The sequence below is a fragment of the Cupressus sempervirens genome, chromosome 3 (genome assembly GCF_028749045.1).
Source record: "Cupressus sempervirens isolate cs-2001-9-10 chromosome 3, ASM2874904v1, whole genome shotgun sequence".
In the NCBI taxonomy this organism is placed as follows: Eukaryota; Viridiplantae; Streptophyta; class Pinopsida; order Cupressales; family Cupressaceae; genus Cupressus; species Cupressus sempervirens.
In genome coordinates, this window is record NC_143120.1 from 792491168 (window position 1) to 792513755 (window position 22588).

Consider the following 22588-nt stretch of genomic DNA (forward strand, 5'->3'; position numbering starts at 1 on the left):
AATAAATGTTCTGCGTTGTTAGGAATCTCCTGTCCCTGTAGAAGATTAAGATTTGAAATTTTGAAAAATGATGAGACAAAATTAACTGGTGTACAAGTATTAAATCAAATTTAGTGGCACCTACATGAGTTCTTTCTGCACCTCTCTCTCTCTCTCTCTTCCAATTTTAGTAAGAGTCATGCATGTATTCATTGATATTGTAATGTAGCAAATTGATGTATATGTATGTTGTTATACTCAAGTGATTTGGCCTTGACAATCATGTTATTGGACCCTAACTGAAGAGGATCTTATGTATTCAGCCATATGTTGGAGTTAACACAGTCTTGGGTGAATATTAACTCAGCTTGTGGGAAAGTTTGCTAAATTTTCTTATGGTAAGAACAAGTTTTTTGTGTTGCACAGGGTACCAACAAAATAGTGTATAATATCTTTTTCTTTTCTTGGCTTTCAATAAGGGCTGTCAGTGGCAAGTAATCAAAGAGATCTGTAAAATACTTCCATACATTTGCATTTCCATATTTTCCTAGACATTCATCGTAAAATCCATACCTAAAATTGCAAGAAAAAAAAAAAATTCTTGAACACAGTCAAAAAATTAAGATAAATTACATAGTTATGAAAAAGCACACAAATTAGTTATTATATGCAATTAAAAGATATATAGTTAGATAGGGACATCCATAGGGCATATTGAAGAAATGAAATGGTCATATAGATTTCATATAGGATTTTGAAGATGATAGTGTTCTAAGGCAAAGAATCAAGAATCTACCTCCAGTCAAACAAAAATCAAGAATCTACCTCCAGTCAAAAATGTTACAAAGAGAATGTGCTTTTTTATATTGATTGTTTTTCATGATTTTGCTACTACCTTGCATAAGTTTTTAGCATGATATAGCTTTATAATAATTGCCAATGATTTTATTTTGTAGTTTTGGTGGTGCTGTGTTTATGTGGCTTGCTTTGGGTTGCTTCTTTGTTCATGTTCAGAAGCATGTTAATTGATGTGCACGTGTCATCAATATTTCCAACAATGTTGTGTTTAAGTTCAAACACTTGTATGATATTATGCAATAGGCTAATCACTAAGTAATGCACTCAAGGTGATCATTGAAGGTTTTAAAAGCTACAAGGAGCAGGTGACGACTGAGCCATTCAGTCCCAAGCATAACTGTGTAGGTAATGTTACTTTTTTAGCAGGTGGCGACTGAGCCATTCAGTCCCAAGCATATCTTAAATCTCTTTTAGCAAAGTCTAAACTGTAACATATATGCTTTATTTGTATAGAATCTTTATCTTTAAAAGGTTGTTTGAACTTCATGCTATATTATTGCTGTCAATAAAAAGACAATGTGGAGGAAACTTTACAAGGTTGATGAGGTGCAAGGGTGAATGCTTTGAATTGATAAGATAGGTACCATACCAGGTCACATGTAGAACATACCTATAAGTTTGAGACAGATAGTTAAAATTTTAACTATAATCATACTCATATTACCTCTTCTTTGCAGGAACCCATGGACAAGAATCCATGTCTATTTGATCAAACAAAACCATGAAAACTTGTCTCAAATTGCATAAAACAGGGATATGATAAATCAGTCATGATTTTACTCACAGAGGGAATTTATTGAAAAAAATGCCAAATACAAATTACAACTATGGATGATTGGTGGGATCTCTTTTTTGCTGGTGACATTTTGGATATGGGAGCCAAGTTTAATCCCATTTTGAAGGGTTGGGGATCCTTTAAAAAAAATTGTGTTCTTTTGGAGATCCTCTAAAAATCCCATTATGGTTGTGGGATCCAAAATAAATCCCATGGAGGTTTAGATCACTTTCTAATGATCATTTCTATGAGGTATGTGATTTTTAAAAGACTTGGGAATCCTATCAAAATAATTGTGCAGTCCAATTCAAAATTTGGGAGCATTCCAAAACCCCAAAGTTTTAGTTGGATTTTTGATGATTGATCTTCTAAGGTTGTGGGTGATGATTTTTTTGAGAGCCATGTTAAAACCCATAGCAGTGGCTATGGGAGCCAAGTCAAAACCCAATGATGAGTTTTAGGGAGCCTTTCTAAATCTCGTGGGTCTCCTTGATAGATAGAATCATTATGTTATGTGTGGCTTTAACATTGTACTAACTTTTGGGCAAGTGAATCTTTGTTTAACTTTATTTTAGTTGTCAATTGATTTCTTGTTTTGGGTTGTTGTCTTGTAATACCTTTTCTATTGTAGCTATTTATTTTAGTGGGGTACCACATCCCCTTAAACATTTTATTGTAAAGGGTTTTGGATCCCCTTCAAAGACTAGTTTTTCCCTAATAAAAAATATTCCTTAATGTTCCAACTCATCCACTTGAGTTATCCTACATTTGAGATTCAAACTTAATCAACTAATTACCATGGAGACTTGGTTCTAATGACTACATATCCATCATGTATTGATTTGCATCTATAGACTACCTTTCAAAGTGTGGAAATCCTAATTTTTGTAAGGATCAATAATTACTTTAGTGTAGATTAGGCTTTTATTTGTGAAGAGTAGATTCAGAATTTTTCTATAATGTTCCCTTGCTATAAAGACTTGTGAACATACAATGATTTCCTTTAAACTAATGATATTAGAGTTCCTTCCTTGATTTTTTTTAGTGTCCCAATGAGTCACAATCTGATTCATCAATTTGATATCTGTCTAATGATATGGGTTTTGTATAGAATGGCCCAAAATATCTCTCATGCGAAAATCTTCAAAAAACCTATAGGACATATCCACATATAAAGTTCTAAGAGTATTACTAAGCACAATATTTTACAGAAGCATTTTTTAAGAAGGTTTAGATTTTTATGAACATGGCATTGATATAGCAAAAGTAATGTTTTGAAATTCAAAGGCATCAAGTAGAATTTCTTATAATAGAACTATACTGAGCTTTCCTATGATGAATAGAACATGCCTAATATATTATTGAAGACCCAACAAATGATCTATTCAAAATTTCAAAGAGAGGAGTACAACTCTTGTAGGATCTAAAATGAAAATAACTTAAGAATAGTCCACAATAGAGGTTATACACAGGAAAAACTACATCATCAGCATGCAACAAGGAGTAGTGTTAGTGTAAAAGCTATCACATTTATAAGACGCATTAACTTTATTACACAAGTGGGAATATTTTTAAGATATAACTCAGAAAATGAAGCACAAAGTTTACTACCGATTGAAGCTTTGAAAAAAGGTAGCATCTACATTAAGAAAAAAATGAAAATTATATAAGGAGCTTTCAGAATAGAAGTATGGTACTGGTCTTCATTGAAATAGTTTTTTCTAAGAGGCACCTAATGACCATGTCTATGAATTTCTTAAGTAATAGTAGGAATGAAGAGTATATCAAATGTTTCAGAAATATTTTTCCAATGCAAGAGATTTCAACATTCTTTTTTAAAATAAATCTATCTAAAAGTAAGCTTTTAGTTTTATTAACCTATGACATGTTGACAAGCAAGACTAAAAGAGAAATATTTTATTTAAAAAATCATAAAGAATTCATCAAACAAGAAAGTTACAACATCCTCTGAGAATAAAATGAAGACTCAAATTATCAAACAGAAGTAGCAATATGGTAAGAGTAAGAGGATCAAGAGCCATTGATAAAAAAATTCAAACAATACTTCTCAACATTCACCTCTCATAAACTGTTCAGTTGGAAACCGATGCAACTGATTCCTTGCCCTTGAATCTGTGCCCTTGAATCAAAGAGGAAGCTGATGCATTCACACTTCAATGGGAGCTCTAAAGGGAGATCATGATGTGTGAATTGATCGATTCTTTTGCATGAACCCTAAAATCCATAGAGTCAATGCTTCTCCTAAAATCTTTGCACCCTCTTGCTTGTTCGGCTGTAATTTCCCCTTAATTTCCCCTTACTCCACTCAGAATGCTCGGCTCTTAATGGCGGTGCCTTCCTTCAAAAACTCTGTCGCTCCATGCAGGGACCCTCGATCAGAAACTCTTGAAGTGTATAATGACAACCAATGCACCCTTTTTTTTTTCTTATAACCTGATGATGTCATAATTGCGATGCCTGACATCACAATTGCGACGTCGTCGGGCTATAATTCAAAAAAAAAAACCCAAAACAACATAACATTTGCCTGCCATCATAAATTGCCATAAAAAATTGACCCCTAATCTATTAGTGCTCAAATGGGTGGGTGAACCCTAGTCACACCCTTTTTATGGTCACAGAGAGCCTACAACATCATGACCACCCTAGACTAAAGAGTCTCTAAGATCCTCTAAGTACATTTGGAGATCAACCTTTCGAGGGTCGTAACTCAAAGCTCATGGGGGCTATTGTTGAAACATTGAATGCAAAAATATGGTGATGTCAAGATATATAATAGCCTATCTCATTTCAAAGATATTGCATTCTATTTGGTTTTGGCACAATGATCTCACTCGATGCCAAAACTTGTAGTGTGCCTCTGTTTATTGGTGCATCATTGCATAACTTTAAAATTGCTGATCTTGGCATCGAATAAAAAATGGCATTAGCTTTGGATGGGTGGGTGAACCCTTGTAACGTCCTTGTTTCAACCATAGAGAGCCTAGAACAATCGTGGCCACCTCATACTGCAGAGTCTCTAAGATGCTCTAAGTGTCTTTGGAGATCGATCTTTGAGGGTCATAACTTAGAGCTCATGGGGGCTATTGGTGAAATGTTGAATGCTAAAAATAGTCATATTGAGGTCTACAATAACGTATCTCATGTTTAAGTGATCACATTCCATTTGGATTTGGCACAATGATCTTACTCAATGTCAAAACTTACAGTGTGCCTTTGTTGATTGGTGCATTACTACATAACTTTGAAACCCTTGATCTTGGCATTGAATCGTTAGTACCATTAGCTCTAGATGGTAGGTGAACCCCAGTGACACCCTTGTTTTGGCTATAGAGAGCCTAAAAATTTCATGGCCATTTCATACCAAAGAGTCTCTACGATGGGCTAATTGCATTTGGAGATTAATTTTTTGAGGGTCGTAACTCAGAGCTTGTGCAGGCTATTGATGAAATATGGAATGCTACAATACAGTCATGTCCAGGTCTATAATAACCTAGTGACACCTAGTGACACCCATATTTTGACCACAAAGCCCCTATAATATTTCAACTAGTACATACTAAAATTTCTCATAAGACCAAAGATGAGCTCCTAAGACCAAGTTAGCCATGGATTTGGCTAATTGGAGACATTTTAATGGATTTTATAGATCATTTCAAATTAAACATATATGATATAATTTCAAATTAAATATTGCATCAAAATTTGATAATGAAGGTTGTTAAAGTGTTCTTCACAAATTATTACATTTGAATCAAATATTAAAAACATGATCAAGATGAATGATATTCCATAAATATGGAAAATACACATGATCCATGATAAATTGAACAATACTATACTAAATTAATATGTATATCTTTGTTCACATAAATGACAAAAATATATATCAAAATGCATGTATCCATATGATAAGATAAGATAAGATAAGATAAATTTATTAATGTCCAACAAGAGACCAATGTGGGTTTAAGGGACTACAAGTTGTACAAAGGGAAAATGCCAGTAGAGGGAACACCAAATGATGTCCGCAAAAAGAATGTGAAAGCAAAATAACAAAAAAACCAAGAAAAAGGAATAATAACAGGTAAGAACTCCTCATAGGTGAGAAGTAGTCTAGAATGCAAACATGGACATTAGGGCAATGAAGTACTCTAGAAGGTTGCCTCTGAGGTTTACTATAGGGATGTTTCCGAGTGTAATCTTTGCAGGGTCTCATAGATCTAGTGTGGATTGAGATAGTGCAGAAAGGCTGGTTCAATCCTCAGGCAGGAACTATAGGACTAAAGAAAGAGGTAAAGAGCTATTTAGGGGTCGATGTCAAGAAAAGATGGAGCTATATAGTGTGTTGGCAAAGCTACATGGTCTCTTGAATATAGAGTGCAAGACAGTGCTGGTCAATATATCTAAAGAATGAGGGAAGAGACCAACACTCTCTGAACAAACAATAGAATCTCCCTTTGATCTCATAGACAAATTACAAAAATATATATCAAAGTTCATGCATCAATAGATAAATTACACAAATATATATCAAAGTTCATGTCTCCACAGACAAATTATGCAAATATATATCAAAATACATAGATCCATATACAAAATGTGGCTGATCATGCCATCAAAATTTTTATAATATCAATGTTTCTATATAGAATGTGGCATATGCCATCTCAAAATATATCATGACACATCCTTTAACAACTATATTATCCTGTGCTATTGGTGAATCATCAAAATGCAACATCTTTGTTGAACTAGGTGGATCAAATGCCTCCTACATAAACAAAAAAGAAAAACCCAAAGTTAGACTACTAAATTTATATAATTCTATGTATCTAACATTGAACTACTCAAATGCATAATGATCCTTATTTTAAGAAGATTTATAAATTAAAACTTTCATCATAAATACGTCTCTTGTCGACCTCCTATGGTAGTCAGGAGTCCTCTCATATGCCACTTGAACCTTGCTGATTGTAGCCTGTATATGTTCAAGTATGATTGTCACATGGATCTACAACTCAAACTATAGTATTATAGTTCATAACATACTAAATTCATAATATATAATCAAGAATTCAATCTAAAACTTATCTCATCACCAATAGCCACACCCTATACAATAAAGAATGTAATTAAATTTCATTATCACAAACATTTTACAATAATACATTGATATTTAATTATTTTAAAAGCACCTAATTACCTTTCCCTTGTCAATGGGTTGTGACTCACCCCCTGCACTCTTCCCCCACTGACAGGTGATAGCTGCAAGAGAAATGAAAGATTAGAAACCATATATGTTCGAATATCAAATAGAAAAAAAATGACAACACAACATTATATACCATAGATGTCTCAAGGCCAAAACGTGGCATCATCAACCTTTCTGAGGTCCTCCTCATTCATCAAATAAACATGAATTAAGATCACATACATGTATAAGTCAGTATGGGTTAAAATTATTCTATTATAAATATTAACTTTAAATCACATATACCATAGCAAAAAATGTATACGCATACCGATATAGAAGGATCCCAAGGCTCTACATGCCCCTCCTCTCTCACATTAGGGTGTTTAGTCTCCATAGGCTTATTTGATGTATCATACTCCTCAAATTGAAGCTGATACATAGAAAGATTACCAATGAGACCCAAACAAATATTATTGCACATTATGAAAGTATGGGGCACACAAACATGTGATGAGCTCGCCGATGATGAACTCACACCAACATCATCAACACAGGGAAGCAACACTGACCTAGCCTAAGATATCAATAGGTCACTCAATCTATGTGTTGGTGTTTGAAAATGCTGGAGGGTTTCCAATTACCCCAATGAGAAAATGACATATCTAGGGGCAGCTAACTCCCATTTTCAACATGCCATTTCTGACATCGGGCCAACTATAAGGCTAGACCCTTCTTCTACTTTAGGCTCTACTAAACCTAGGTGGGTGGACCTCAGATTCAATTGATACCATACCAGTGCAAAAACATATAATTGAATCTATTAAACAAATGAAAACCCCTTATATCTCCTAATGAATTATGCAATAACAAAGATCTACAATAGTTGAATGGAAATCTATGAAATGCAGAAGTTGAGTGAGGGTTAAACTATTATAGCTCTTCAACATAAATTGTACAAATGATTTGAATTTAATTTTGATTTTATGTGGATGGGGAAAGTGGATGAAAACAAGCTATGAACAAAAAAATTATGATCCTACAACATATTAGTGCCTCTTTCATTGGGCTATTCATGAATCTCCCTCATGCATTTTGGATATCTAGAACACAATTCTTATGCCAAGACTCAAGATCTATCCATTTACCTTGTAAATTAGATAGCAATATTCAATCTAAATCTCATTATTACATGATATCATCCTCAATAAACTTGTAACCATGTTGAATCTCTGAAGCATTTACATAATTCATTGAGTTACAAGCAACAATGAAGTAACAAACAACCTTAAGGGACTGCAACTATGATCTAGGCTCTTTGTCAAAGACCATAAAATATCATAGCTTGACTAAGAAAGGAGACAAGATTTAAACTGAAACTAAACACTTGCTGTTCCTTGTATTGATTTCATTGAAATAATACATAAAAATGCATGAAATTAACTCATAAAGAATGTAATAAACTAGACTATTCAATGAACAAATTCTATCATACAAGAGAGAAAATGGTGGGAATGAGAAGCTGATAGGATGGGAAGGGGGTATGATAGCCAAAGTAAAGCTTAATGGTCTGGAACTAGCACATCCAGATCTTCCATTCAGAATTCATCAATTCCAGGGCTAGTTCTACTAACTATCTTCATTCTAGAGAAACTTTCCAATATTTTCCAACCCTTACAAAAGAGAAGAAGAAAGCATAAATAGAAAAGAAGCAATTCTCAGATTCATTATGCAATTGACATGTGTCCCTTCGGAATTCCTTCCCAAGAAGCTAAAAAGAATCTCTCTACCTTCTCTCCTCCATGGGGTGAATCAAATCCTTTTATTTTACCTCTCAAGTGCATCAAATATCTCAGAAATATGATGATGAAAGAATGCAACTGATTTTTGATGTTAAAATGAGCACAAGGTAAAAGTAACAAATCAGTTGAAATGGCCTGTAGAATGCAAGAAAATTGATTAAGTTTGATTTTCTTCACATTTAAATCCCAACAAGCCTTTAGGACTACCCTCTAACCAATTCTAATGTTCAATGATCAAATCTACTTGTTCTATTGCCAATGCCCTGGAAATCACAAAACTACTTATAACTCAAACCGTTGAATTGCTATGCAAAATCTAACTCCAAATCTAGAAAATTCATTTTCTCTTGGTTCCAACGGTATATTACAAGGCCTATTCCGAAAAAAAAATGCTCCCTGGTAGCAGTTTGAAAAAAAAGGTCTTGATTGTATCAGAACTTTTAAAAATGAAAAATTTAAAAAATTATATAGTTAAAATTATATAAAACTTTAAATATATTTGAAATTTTCATTTAAAACCATACATCCGAAACATCTTCTAAATATTCACTTTATGTTCAATACTCTCCTTATCCCTCTAATCTGAAGATGCCATATGTCAAAATTTGACTAACCACAACCCCTTTTGAAATAATTTTAATTAATTAATTCCTGCTCTTAAAATCACCATTAGCTTCCTCGTATCACCGTGCACCCTAAGAATTAGTTTTACGTGCATACATTTTCATTATTTTTTTTAGCATTAGGACCTTCTCATTTTACCTTCACACTCATATAGGGCAAATTTCCCTTACGTCCATACGAGCACTCGTGTCACCAGAGGTCTTAAAATTTTTGTTTACGTCCATATGGGACACTTTCTTTTTTTGTAGCATCGGGAAGCCTCAACATATCAACCTCCGCTCATACGCTTAAGTGTAAGACCAGGCATATACAATCCTTCCCTTCCTGATGTTATGGGTTGCTGCTACGTGTCATGTTTATGACCATACATTTCCATCATTAAAATTTAACACAGTGGCCACGTGCAAACCCCCCACACAAGGCTATGGCTTAGAAAGGCCATTGTCTTATTAGAAAACACTACCTTTGTATGGGATTACATTTAAAAACCAAAAATTTAGCCCACATGAGCTATGTGGGACTAAGTTCTTGTGCCTTTTCTCTATCTTTATCATGGCTTCAATTGATTGTTGCTTCTCTTACATGTTGCACATGTTTCTTTTGACCTGTGCCTTCTTTATCTATGCATGTCCTTCCTAAGACATGGCATGAGTTCTCTTACTATGCTATAGCATGCAGATTCTCTCATTTACTTGTTGTGAAATACATATTCAACTGGTGTTATCTTACTCTGTGTTTGAAGGTTCATTCTCAATGCATGGGTTGTCTTTTGATAAGACTATCGTCTCCTTTTTATGCTTGGCTATCCTTTGTTGCTAGGTATGAGTTGTTTTTAATGGCACTGCCTTTTTCCTTCATGTAGCTTGTCTCTGCCTTTGACCATGCATAGGTTCTTTCTTTCATGGCATTGAACTCTCTGTTTGAATTGCCCTCTCTGTTATGCATGGGCAGTCTGCTCTATGTTGGCATCTCCTTTTCATCAGCTTGCATGGAGCTTCAAAATTTGTTGAAAATTCTGATTCCTTTTAATGCCTATCTTCTTGCTTTCATGCATTGACTTTACTCTATCATGGGCATGGATGGCTGCATTGATTCATAGACTGTCAATTTAGTGAGAACATTCTTTTTAATGGATTTCATTTACTTGGAGACAATTAATCCAAACATTCTCATAATGAATCCACTCTCACTAAAAACTTTTTCCTTAAACCCCTTTTTACGTTGCATTACAAATACCAACAAAATACCATGATGTTGACCTACTGTGAGTATCATCAATCATATTGGTAGTGTGTACTTGGTGTTACATGTGAGGTCCTTCATTGGATGAACCTCAGAATATAGGCATTCCAAGTATCTGTAACCTTTAGAGACCTCTTCTGATTCTCACTTGGCTCCAAGCAACCTTCACATCCTTTAATAAAGCGTGTCTTGTTCTCATAAGTTGCAGCTTCTAATCATTATTACCCGCTCTTGATCATTTTAATAATAGACCTAAAGATTGAGATGATGCAACATCTGAAAACACATCTTACCATTCTCAAATGGAAAAAAATTTCAATGATCTTGGGACCTTATAAAATATCATGACTTATAATCGGCTCAGTTAATTTTAAAATTGCAAGCTATTCGACCGCCCCTATACCTATTTTACTCCTTTTATAAACTTCATTCTTCTTACACTCAGTTCCCCATATTTACATCATCAAGGCACCTTCAGGATTCTGATACTGATTGAAATCAAACTCGAGCAATGAATCAACATTTGAAACTCATTTTATCACTTCTTGTCAAACTATCAAATTGGTGTCAGGAGGTCCTTTGACTAGCTTTGAAAACTGACCCAAACCTCTGACCAGGCTCTGAAACCTGACGCACTGATTCTTTGCTCTAAATTCTTGAACCCTGTCAAATTTTATCTCATGATGAATTTAGAGTCAAAATATATTCGCTGTCAAAGTTGATCTCTCAGAATTACTTGCATGAAAACATGTTAGAAAGCAATAAGCTGGGTTCAGATTTGGCCTTGAAAACTGGGCAAATGAATAGTTGGGAAAATGAAACTTGGGGCATTAGTTCACTGTCATGAGGAGAGTATGGATCTATGATTTGGGCTCATGATGAATAACAGGACGCAAATGGAAATTAGTCAAAGTGGGCTACTCAGATTTTGCAAACTGGAAACACTAACATAAAACATTTTTTTCAAATGGAATTGACCTGGAAAAGTGTGCAAATAGATTCGCCATGACTTAAAAAATGACACACTTGAAGTATTTTTAGAGGATAATATAGTGGTACAATCCATTCCATCTCACCTATCATAGATCTTGAGTCATAATGCCATGAACATGGGTACCAAACAATTTGCATTTGCTGACACCAGTAAAAAGATAGAAATTGCATTTGGAATCACGTTTGAAAACTGATCAAACAAATTCATCATAAGTTGAAACTTGAAACATAAGAATTCTCTAGCCTCTACAATGAATTGCAAGTTTTTTTTAACATTTTGGTCAATCGGGTCAATACTATAACTCGTCAAACAGGGCTTCCCCGAATTATGTGCAAAGTGCATTAGCATGAAAATAATAAATGACCAACTTTGAGGGATTCAAAACTTAGCCAAATAGACTCGAAATGACTCAAAATTTGAAACATATTCTCTCTGGTATAGATACTAGATACTCCCAAAGTGGAAAGTCATGAAACATTTTTGGGTGCTAGATATTCACTTACAAACACAGCCTCCTGTCACTGTTTGACATCGAGGTGAAAATGCAGATTTTGACACTAGCTCAAAACAAAACTTCACCAAATGACTCAGAACGTCAATTTATCATCATGGAATAAGTGGATGGACTGAATGGAAGGTGTTAGAAACATTAAACACCTCTAGGGGCTCAAAGGTACAACCAGGTATAATCTCATTTATGGGCATTTAAAGGGCTTGATTTGACTCAATTTCAAATAAACACTCAAAATGAAAACACAATTTTGAGCGCCAACACTATGGATGGCTTTAATAGTTTGAGAGCTATCCTTTGCAATGATATTAGGATGTTGCATTAGAGGAGGCGGGGGGGGACATTAGTAGGGGGGATGAAAGTGCTAGCTTTCTTCTGCTAGGAAAATGGTCTATCCTAAGGAACTCCTCCTCCTACACCAATGTTGGGCCTCATGCTCTAGTAGTTTACCTTGAGGCCCAACACAAATTCAGCATATAGTTTTCTAATGAAATAGAATGGCACCTCTAAATTGATGTGTGGAGGTTTGTCAAAAACTATCCAAAACCGATCCCAAATATTCTCACACATAGCCTCATTTGTACACCATTTAATTGATAATTTGGGATTTATATGGTCTACTCTTTTACCTATTTTTGGGTTCTCAAAAAGGTTAACTATATCATCTTTACTTATGTTTAGGGCCATAACATCATCATAGTCTAACCCATCATCAAACATGGCATGCATTTTCTCACGCCAATAAAGAGAAGCATTTTGTTCATCGACAAGTGTCTAAATATTATCCACTATGGTTTTTAACATAGGTAACATGGGACCCAATGTAGGTATAGTGTTATATGTGGTTTGCAAACCCCTCAGTTTGGTAAGATTTTCTGGTTTCAAATTTTCAAATTGAGGAGGGTTTTGAGGGCATAGGGGATCATTTGGTGGATGGTTTTGAGGGGCTGCTAGATTGTTTGGTGGAGGTTTCAAGAAACATTGTTTTGTGGCTCAGTGTTATCAACATCTTCTGGGTCAACCATACCTATTAAATTGCAAAACCACATTTTAAGTTTTTAATTTAAATAAAACAAATCAACAATTTATATTTAAAAAAACCTAATTTATAAATATAATTCATTGAAAACCATCAAATAAAACCTAATTTTAAATATAATTCATGGAAAATCATCAAATAAGAATTTTTAAAACTTAATTCTTCATTCTTATACCCATTTTTGTATTAGATACTTGAAATGGGGAGAAAAAATAATGCAAAATGATTGATTTCTCTTGGGGTTTTCAATTTTATTTCTAGTCGTAGGTTTTGGGTATCCGATCTCATCTCAAATACCTGACATGATGTTAGGTACCTAATAATTGATCAAATATCCTATAAGGGTTGGTCTAACCTTATTGTCTTGGCATTAGGATAGGTGAAAAAATGTCAGAGCAGATTTTGAAATGCTTTTAGATGCTTTAAAACTCCACTCTTTTCATATCACCACTTTTTAGAACACCATAATCTTACACATATCCTAAATAGGACTTTAATAATTGATTAAAATTAATTATTGGTGCAACTATGAGGTGACACTTGACATGGACTAACTAGATGGACTGGAAGACTCAGTCATCCGGGTGAGTGGATAATTAAGAAATTTAAATAAATTACTTAATAGGATTATTTAGAAGACTTAGGATAGTGTACTGACTTAGGTGAACCAATTTAATAAATTAAACAATTTGTTAATACTAGTAGAGGAATAATATTGATTAAATATAAAAATATTTAATTAATTTATAGAAGATGAATTAACTTGTAAATTAAATAATTTATAATTAAAGTTAATACAGGATAACTTATTATTTAGATATTAAAATATTTAATTAATTAAGAAAGAGGTGAATTAACTTGATAAATTAAATAATTTATTAAAGTTAATAGAGGATATTTTATTAATTAAATATTAGAATATTTAATTAATTGAATTGACTATTTTTGAGTGGATACATTTTCTTCCTCTTTGAAATAATGTGTGGACAACACATTGTTTGAAAGACAACTAGCACTTAACTGTGTTGCCCTTGCCCCATCAAAAGATTGGTTAGGTTATTAATTTGAGAATTTTTTGGATAAGCAACGAAAAGCAATGGACCAAGTGATGGAAACAAATGAAAAGTAATGTTGTATGGTAGCACTTCCAAGCAAAAGGGTCCCATGTGTAAATATAGGAAAAAGACAAGGTGGATGAGTCATCATTTGCACACTTGGCAATAGGAGATTGGTGGAGAGTGAGTAGAGTGAATAAATTATTCTTGATCATAAAGCACCAATTTGAGCAAGTTCGAAGATATCAGTGGCCAATTGATTATGGAGAGTCCATAGGTAGTCGATCCCTCTCAGTTAATTGATAGATTTTAGCAAGAATGTGGGATAGATTGATAGTTTTTGATAGTTTTTGATAGTTTGTAGGTTAGTTTAGAATTTTTAGATTTTTGTGGATAGATGCACTTTTACATCACATAAATGCCTAGATATATTGAATGTTTGTGTATTTAGGGATGAATATGCATATTTATAGGCTTAAACTGCACATAGATAATGTAAAAGCTCACATATGATAAATGTGCACATTTGTTGATTGATTAGGCACATATGTTTAGAGATTTTGAAGCATTTTATAGAAATGCACAAGCCTATTTGGTTCATGTACTTTTGATTTAGGATTATGCATATTTGTTACAAATGTACATGTGTTTAGGGTTTGTGCACATTTTTGTTTGATATCAACACAAGTGTTCTATATGCACAATTGTTGGTCAGTACTGCACATCTACTAATGCTAGTTGAAATAGGTAGAAAGTGTTGAGAATATGGTAGAAAATGATTCAATCAATAGCATAGAATAATGGTCAAGTGTTCATGTAAGATAATTGATGTGATCAATGTAGGCATCATTATGGTAACATTAGCTAGAAACCCCATTAGGTTTATACAAATGATAATTTTTTTTGATAATAATGTGATAAACATGTGATAGGATCAATGGGTTGATAGAACATGTATAACAAAGTATTCCAAGATAGATAATATTATGTTCTATTTTTGTGTGTAGGAGGACCTATCAGATATTCTGATGTGGAGAGAGATATTTTCAGACATAGTTTTTGATGCTTCTATTGACTAAGAGTGATCACATATTGATCACTTCTTGTGGACTATATCATGATATATTTTGGCCCATGATTAGGGTCAACCTCAGCTTGTTGATGACACTTTTAGAGAGATGGAATTTAGAGACAAGCACCTTTCATCTTCTGAAAGGGGAGATGAGTGTGACACTATAGGATGTATATAGGATCCTTAGACTCCTAATCAATGGAGAGCTTGTTTGGTATGATTAGTATGTGAGATTTGATGAGTGTCATGATTCTTTTAGGGATGAGGAGTTAGAAGACTATGAGATTAGCTGGGAGTTCATGATTGAGGCTTATGAGCCATTACTTATAGTACTAGCACATATGGTAGCTGTGTATATTTTCCCTGATACAAGATCTAGAGGATTGCCCATGGGGTGGGGCTGAACATTACAATGGATGTTGGAGGAGGGTACCCAATTTTCTTGGGGAGTGTGTGTATTAGCACACTTATATCATGTTTTCATTAGGTAGTGTATTGAGCAAGTGTATCCTTATTAGTTGGTGTTACTTTGCTACATGTATGGGTACGAGAGCATATAGCAGTGACATGTCCCATTCATATGAGATTCAGAGGTGTGGGGCAGCCGTATGTTCACTTGTATGGATGGATAAAATCTTAGTCTTAGTTGGGACATTTAGAGCATTGGGATATGTATTGGACACATTGGATGGGATTATATGGAGACCTTACTTAGATTGTGAGGCATGGGATGATGAGATGCAGTTGGGATATTATTTTCAAATGAGATGGTTGATTGTTTAGATGCCACATATCTTAGAGAGAAAGTTAGTGGGTCATGTGTAGAGATAGTTTGGATAACTACAGGGGATGCCCCATGACTAAGTTTTCCCAAACATGTCAAGAGAGGAGGGATCGGGGACCAATGACATCTTATGATGTGGTGAGATATGAGTTTTTGCACATACCATTTTAGAGTTAGATGATGAGGAGGGATGTGGTTGGTCTTGGATGGATAGGGGAGTATGAGAGGTATCTTTAGAGATACCCAATTCTATGGATATCACTTCCAAATGAGTCACCCCTAGTAGTGAGATCTAACTAGAGAGAACAAAGGAGGAGGAGGAGGCGAGTTAGGAGAGATGGTAGAGGGAGAGGAGATGGATGTAATGGGGATGATAGTGGAGGTGATGAGGGAGGACCAAGGAGATTCCATACATGAGGGGGTTTGGTATGAGTTTTAACGAAGAGAACAACTCCTCAAATTCATCTAGTACAAGGACATGGTCCTATGCTAATGCCAAGAGAAACCAGAGAGGGGGAGGAGCTAAAGAGTCCTAGATAAGATGATCCAATGTAGGGTAAATGTTAGGATGAGGAGATAGGGGGAGATGATGTATATGTTTAGGGTGTGGGTATGGAGGATCAGATGGGGTGGGCTGCAAAGGTATTTGTTTAGAAGTAGAGAGGTAGGTAGATGGAGTACCTCAGCTAGATTAATTGATAGAGAGGTTGGAGGGACAACTAGTAGTGGCTCTAAGGGAGCAAGATGGGAAACTAGAGAGATTAGAGAGGGTAAAGCCCCTATTGGATCAGATGGAGAGGACTCATGACTTGGGTTTGAATGTAGAGAGAATGAGGCTTATTTTGAGACTAGCCAAGGAGATTACTTATTGGAGGGAGGCTTATGAGAGAGCTATGCCCAAGGATCAATAGATGTGGGTCTTTAGAGATAGCTCATACTATAGGACACCATTATCTAAGCTATAGAGAGAGAGAGAATGAGGGGGTAGCCTCGAGACCACCAATGCCAGAGACCAGAGGAAAAGTAGAGGCTTGTAGGGATACTATTGGGGTGGGATCATCTATAGCTTGATGGTGAGATAGACATGCACATTCAAGTGGAAGTGCTAGTTAGGCATTGTGTATACACCATGGACATACATTTTTTTACTTTGACAAATGATTTATTTTGAGATAGTTTGTTATTATTATGATATATCATTATCCATTGGACATTGCATACTATTTTTTATCATGAATAGACAAAGGACATATGAACACTTAGTATTTTTGTGATATTTATGGATTTATGATACTTATATATGATGGATACTGACACCTTATTATGTAGGATGTGAAATGATATGATATGTCATAGTTTTATTTTCAGCTATAGACATGGTTTATGATGCTTTTATGATGTGATGAAATTGGATTTTCTTATGTTCTAGATGTTTTACTTTGATGAGACCAACATGTGGTAAATATAATATATGTTATGCAACATTTTAAAATAGTTAGTGATGGATGCTATGTGATTTATTAATTCATGTTATTTTACCATATATGGACGCCTAAAATGAAAATGTTAACAGAAAATGAGTAATAATGAATGAAAATGATGACTTAACCTAAAATTGACAAATGGATATACTCAACATGTAAAAAGTGAATGAGTCTTATAATGTTGGAATCTATATAAAATGTAAATGTTTTTGATTAATGTCTAATAGCTTCAATCTAGATAGTAACAATGTCTCAACCTAAAGACATAATGAAAGCAAATAAAAGACTTGGAAGAAATGACTCATAATATATATAAAAGGAACCTCACACTGTCAAAATGAAGTGAATGTGGGTGAATATGGATAGGTAAAATGGAAACTATAAATGAAACACTGAAGTTCACATTTTCTATTTTTTTGTAACATCTATTTTCTGAAGATAGCATACATTTTTATCATCATTGGGCTCTTTATTTTTGTAAGAGAATAGTTTCATCATGGTATAATTAAACCAAGATGACCAGAGCATTCCTTACATGGATTTTAATATTGCAAACTTGATAAGAATCTAGGAATACTTGAATCGAGATGACCTATGTTTCCTTTCCATGATCAACTAACAAGGAATGTTTTCCCATTCATTATGTAAGAAAATGTTTGAGGTAAAGAAATGTGTGACTCTGCATGATCTACACAATAGTGTGACAATAAACATTGTTAGCATGGAATGCTTGATAGACGCATGAATGTTGTTAGGCACATATACCCCAAAATACATGTTCAACGAGTACAATAGGAAATACCCCACAAACAATAAACAAAGAAAAATATCATGCACTCATACCAATGAGATGTCATTGAATAACATAAGAGAATGATAAAAATGAAATCAAATTGATGAATATATGTACTCTAATAATCAATCAAAACTATCACTAGATGCACAAATATCTTGCCAAAGACCATGTTATTGTTTAATGTGGTTCATTTATAGTTTTTATGAATGAAAGCTTTTGATTTGTAACAATTTGATTGAGTATTAAGAGTTACAAGTCAACAATTTAAATCCACTGGTAAGAACCACTTGGTTGTCATTTGTTTGTCATAAGATTGTTAAAACACAATCCTGTTTTTCCCTCTTTTGAGACATGGTTTGTCAAAGATCCACTTCCAAAACTAGGTTGAGAACATGCCCCCAGTTAGGTATTGGACTGACTTATTAATGGAGAAAGACATAGAAGGGGATGTGGATGAAGATCCAATCCAACCCAAGCTATGATGGAACTTTATTATGGATATGTCTATGGTCAATATTTTATTATGGTTATGTACAATAAAAATGATGAGTTTTAATAATAAGGATTATGAATACAAACTAGATGATGGAGAAAACAAAAGAATCCTAATAGATAGAAGAGCTAGTTTTTTCACAAATGACGCTTATTGCCAAGTTTTCACCATTTTTGGCAGATATTTTTCCTCCCTTGCACTGGGATTTTAGGCATATAATTTCTTAAGGTGTATGTTGTTGGTAGGTTCATCCAAAAACTCCTTGTCAAAAGTTGATAATACAACTATGATCATAATAAAACCCAGCTAATTTGCGTCAAAATTTCCTTTCTTTTCTCTGTCAGCTTTATTCTTTGGATTTTCTTTTAGGACTAAGTCACCCACTTGAAATTTTATAGGTTTCACTTTGTTATTGTACTAATAAGACATCCTGTATTGATAAACTTTCAAATGGTACAAAGATTTCTATCCTTTCATCTAGCAATTCCAATTCTTGCAAGCATGATATTCTATAATCTTCATTTGGAATAAGACCTCTTCATGTCACTCTAAGAGATGGTAATTCACCATCCAAGGGAAATATACCTTCATTGTCAAAGACCAGGGAATATGGAGTGGCTTCAATAGGTGTTCAAATGGATGTACAAGAAGGCCATAGTGCTGGACTGAGTTGAACATGCCAGTCATAACCAATGTCATTGACAATCTTTTTAAGGATCTTGATGATGGTTTTATTAGATGCCTCATATTGACCATTTCCTTATGGGAAATATATGGAAAAAGAATGATGGGTGATGTGAAATTTCTCACATAGTTCTTTGATATCCTTATTTTGGAATTTTTTAGCATGATCTATGATTATAGAAGTTGGGATACCATATCGATGAATGATATAGTCAAGCTTGAAGATGGAGACATGTTTTCCACAACAACCTCAATGGCCTTAGAATCCCCAACCTTTCTAGCAAAACTAGCAAAATAGTCAATGGTAGAATCAATAGAACCAATGGAAACCACCCTAAGGGAATTGGAAGTCTACAAACCAATGGAGAGGACCTCAGCAATGGCCTAACCAAAATACTAGTAATCTACAATTACCACGTCCAGTTCAACAACCTACACTAATGCCATCACCTACAAGTTTTGGATCTCAAAAGAAAACTTAGTTGCCTACAAAACCTCAACCAAGTCCAAATAACCAACAACCACAACAACCCATGTATTCTACTGATACTCAGTAATACCCTGCTTATGCTCTAAATGTTGCACATATACATTTGAGATTTGATACAATCCTACTAGCACCTAAACTCCCTCTCATAAATAAAATACTAGATACTCCTATAGCATCAATACACACAACTTCTTAGCCACAAATGGTTGACCCAACCAATATAACTAGCTTAGCTCAAACCCAAATAGTAGTTGAACCTCCTTTTCCACAAAAGCTCATATAAAGTACACCTACACAAACAAAGGAACAATCCTTTGACATCATTGATTAGTTAAAGAACATGTATGTTCAAATTCCTTTATTCCAAGCTATTAAAAATGCTCCTATTTATGTAAAATCCATTAGAGAAGCATGTTTGAAAAAGCCTAGGAGAATGAAAAAAGACCCAACCATAGTCCATATTGTAAGACAATTAGCTGATATTATGTTTGGGAAATTGGTAATTCCTAAATATTTTGATCTAGGAAGTCCAGTTGTGAATGTGATTATAAATGGTTAGTCTATTAAAAATTCCTTGATTGATCTTGGTGCTACTATAAATATTATGACTAAAGATACTATGATAAAGATAAATATAGAAGGGTTAATAGCTACCCCAATAATTCTACAACTTGCAGATAGTTCTATTGTCACTCTTGATAGGATGAAAGAAGACATAGTAGTAACCCTAGACTCTCTAGAGTACCCTATAGATTTCATGATTCTATCCCCAAAAGTCAATTTATCTGGTTATCATGTCATCTTAGGACGACCATGGTTAGCTATAATTCATGCACATATAAGTTGTAGGTCAGGGAGTATGACAATATCAGATGGACAAGAAATAAATAAATTTGATCTATATCCTCCAACAGAACCACAACTAGATTTAAGTAGATCAATATGGCCAGCTTTAGGGGATGGAGAAGAAGAGTTAAACTCTATAGTGAAACTTATGATGTTACATAGAAAGTCTTTTCTAAAGATGCAGGAAGAGGATTCAGTAATTTAGAGTATTCTTAATAATACTTGTGTGATAGAAAAAGATGTATTTGATAGTTCTGTGTTAGAATTAACTACATATAAGGAATGCAATGAGAGTTATTTTCTACCCAAGGAGCTAGACATTATCCATCTTCTTTTACCATGTGAACTAGATACAAGTCCAATCTTTGAAGCCACTATAGTTGATCTCACAACTACTGTTGAGTTGTCAAAGGGTCATAAGCTCCATGTTAATCCCAAATTGCCTTCCACATAGATGAAATAGTTAACAGAGCTTCTTCAAAAACATGAAAAGACTTTTTCATGGGACTATGGGGATATGAAAGGGTTAAGTTCTACATTATGCACTCATAGAATATACATCAATCAAGGGCTCTTGCCACTCCATCAACCCCAAAAAAAGATTAATCCAACCCTTAGAGAAATAGTTAAATCTAAACTACAAAAGCTGCCTAATGCTGATTTTATATACCCTATATTTGATAGTAGATGGCTCTCACGTCTGGTCATAGTGCCTAAAAAGGGAGGGAAATGGAATATTTGTGTAGATTATAGAGAATTGAATAAGGCAACCAAGAAGGATCACTTTCCTTTACCCTTCATTGATCAAGTTTTGGACACTCTAGCTAGTAAGAAATATTTTTCTTTCTTACATGGGTGTAGTAGTTATAATCAGATAAGTATAGCTCTTGAAGATCAAGATAAAACCACATTTACATGCCCATGGGGTACTTTTACATATTTTGTCTTACCATTTGGCCTATGTAATGCCCCTACAACTTTTCAAAGAGCTGTCATTAGCATTTTTGCTGATATATCGCATGATTGCATGGAAATATAGATGGACGATTTCAAAACATTTGGAGTCACCTCTGAAGAAGCCTTGACAAATCTTGAAAAGGTTCTTCTCTAATGCAAAGAACATAATCTATCACTCAATAATGAGAAATGTTTCATGCTCATGCATGAAAGAGTGGTGCTTGGTCATTTCATATCAAGTGCAAGAATACAAGTGGATCAAACTAAGATAGAGGTAATTCTGACACTGCCCATACCTACAAAACCAAAGAATGTAAGATATTTTTTAGGTAATGCTAGCTATTATAGGCATTTCATAAAAGATTTCGGTAAAATATCTAGTCCTTTGCATACACTATTGACTAAGGAAGTTGACTTCATTTGGACACCCAAATGTAATGAAGCCTTCCCATAGCTTAAGACACTCCTCACTATGGCACCAGTTTTAAAGGGAACTGATTGGTCAATTCTATTTCATATCCATGTTGATGCATCAGACTATGTCATAGGTCCTATATTAGGACAAAAGCCTACTAATCTTGAAAATTCCATCTACTATACAAGTAAAAGCCTTCATGAACCTAAACTGAATTATACAGTAACTGAAGAAGAACTTTTACCTATAGTCTATGCATTGAACAAATTTAGATATTATGTAACTAGATATCCTATTTTTGTTCATATTGATCACTTAGCTATAAGGTACTTAATGAAAAAACTTGCTACAACTGGTAGATTGGCAAGATGGCACTTACTGTTATAGGAGTTTGATATTACCATTATTGATAAGCCAAGAAGGTCCAACATAGTTGCTAATTATTTGTCTAGACTGCACATTGCTGATGAAGA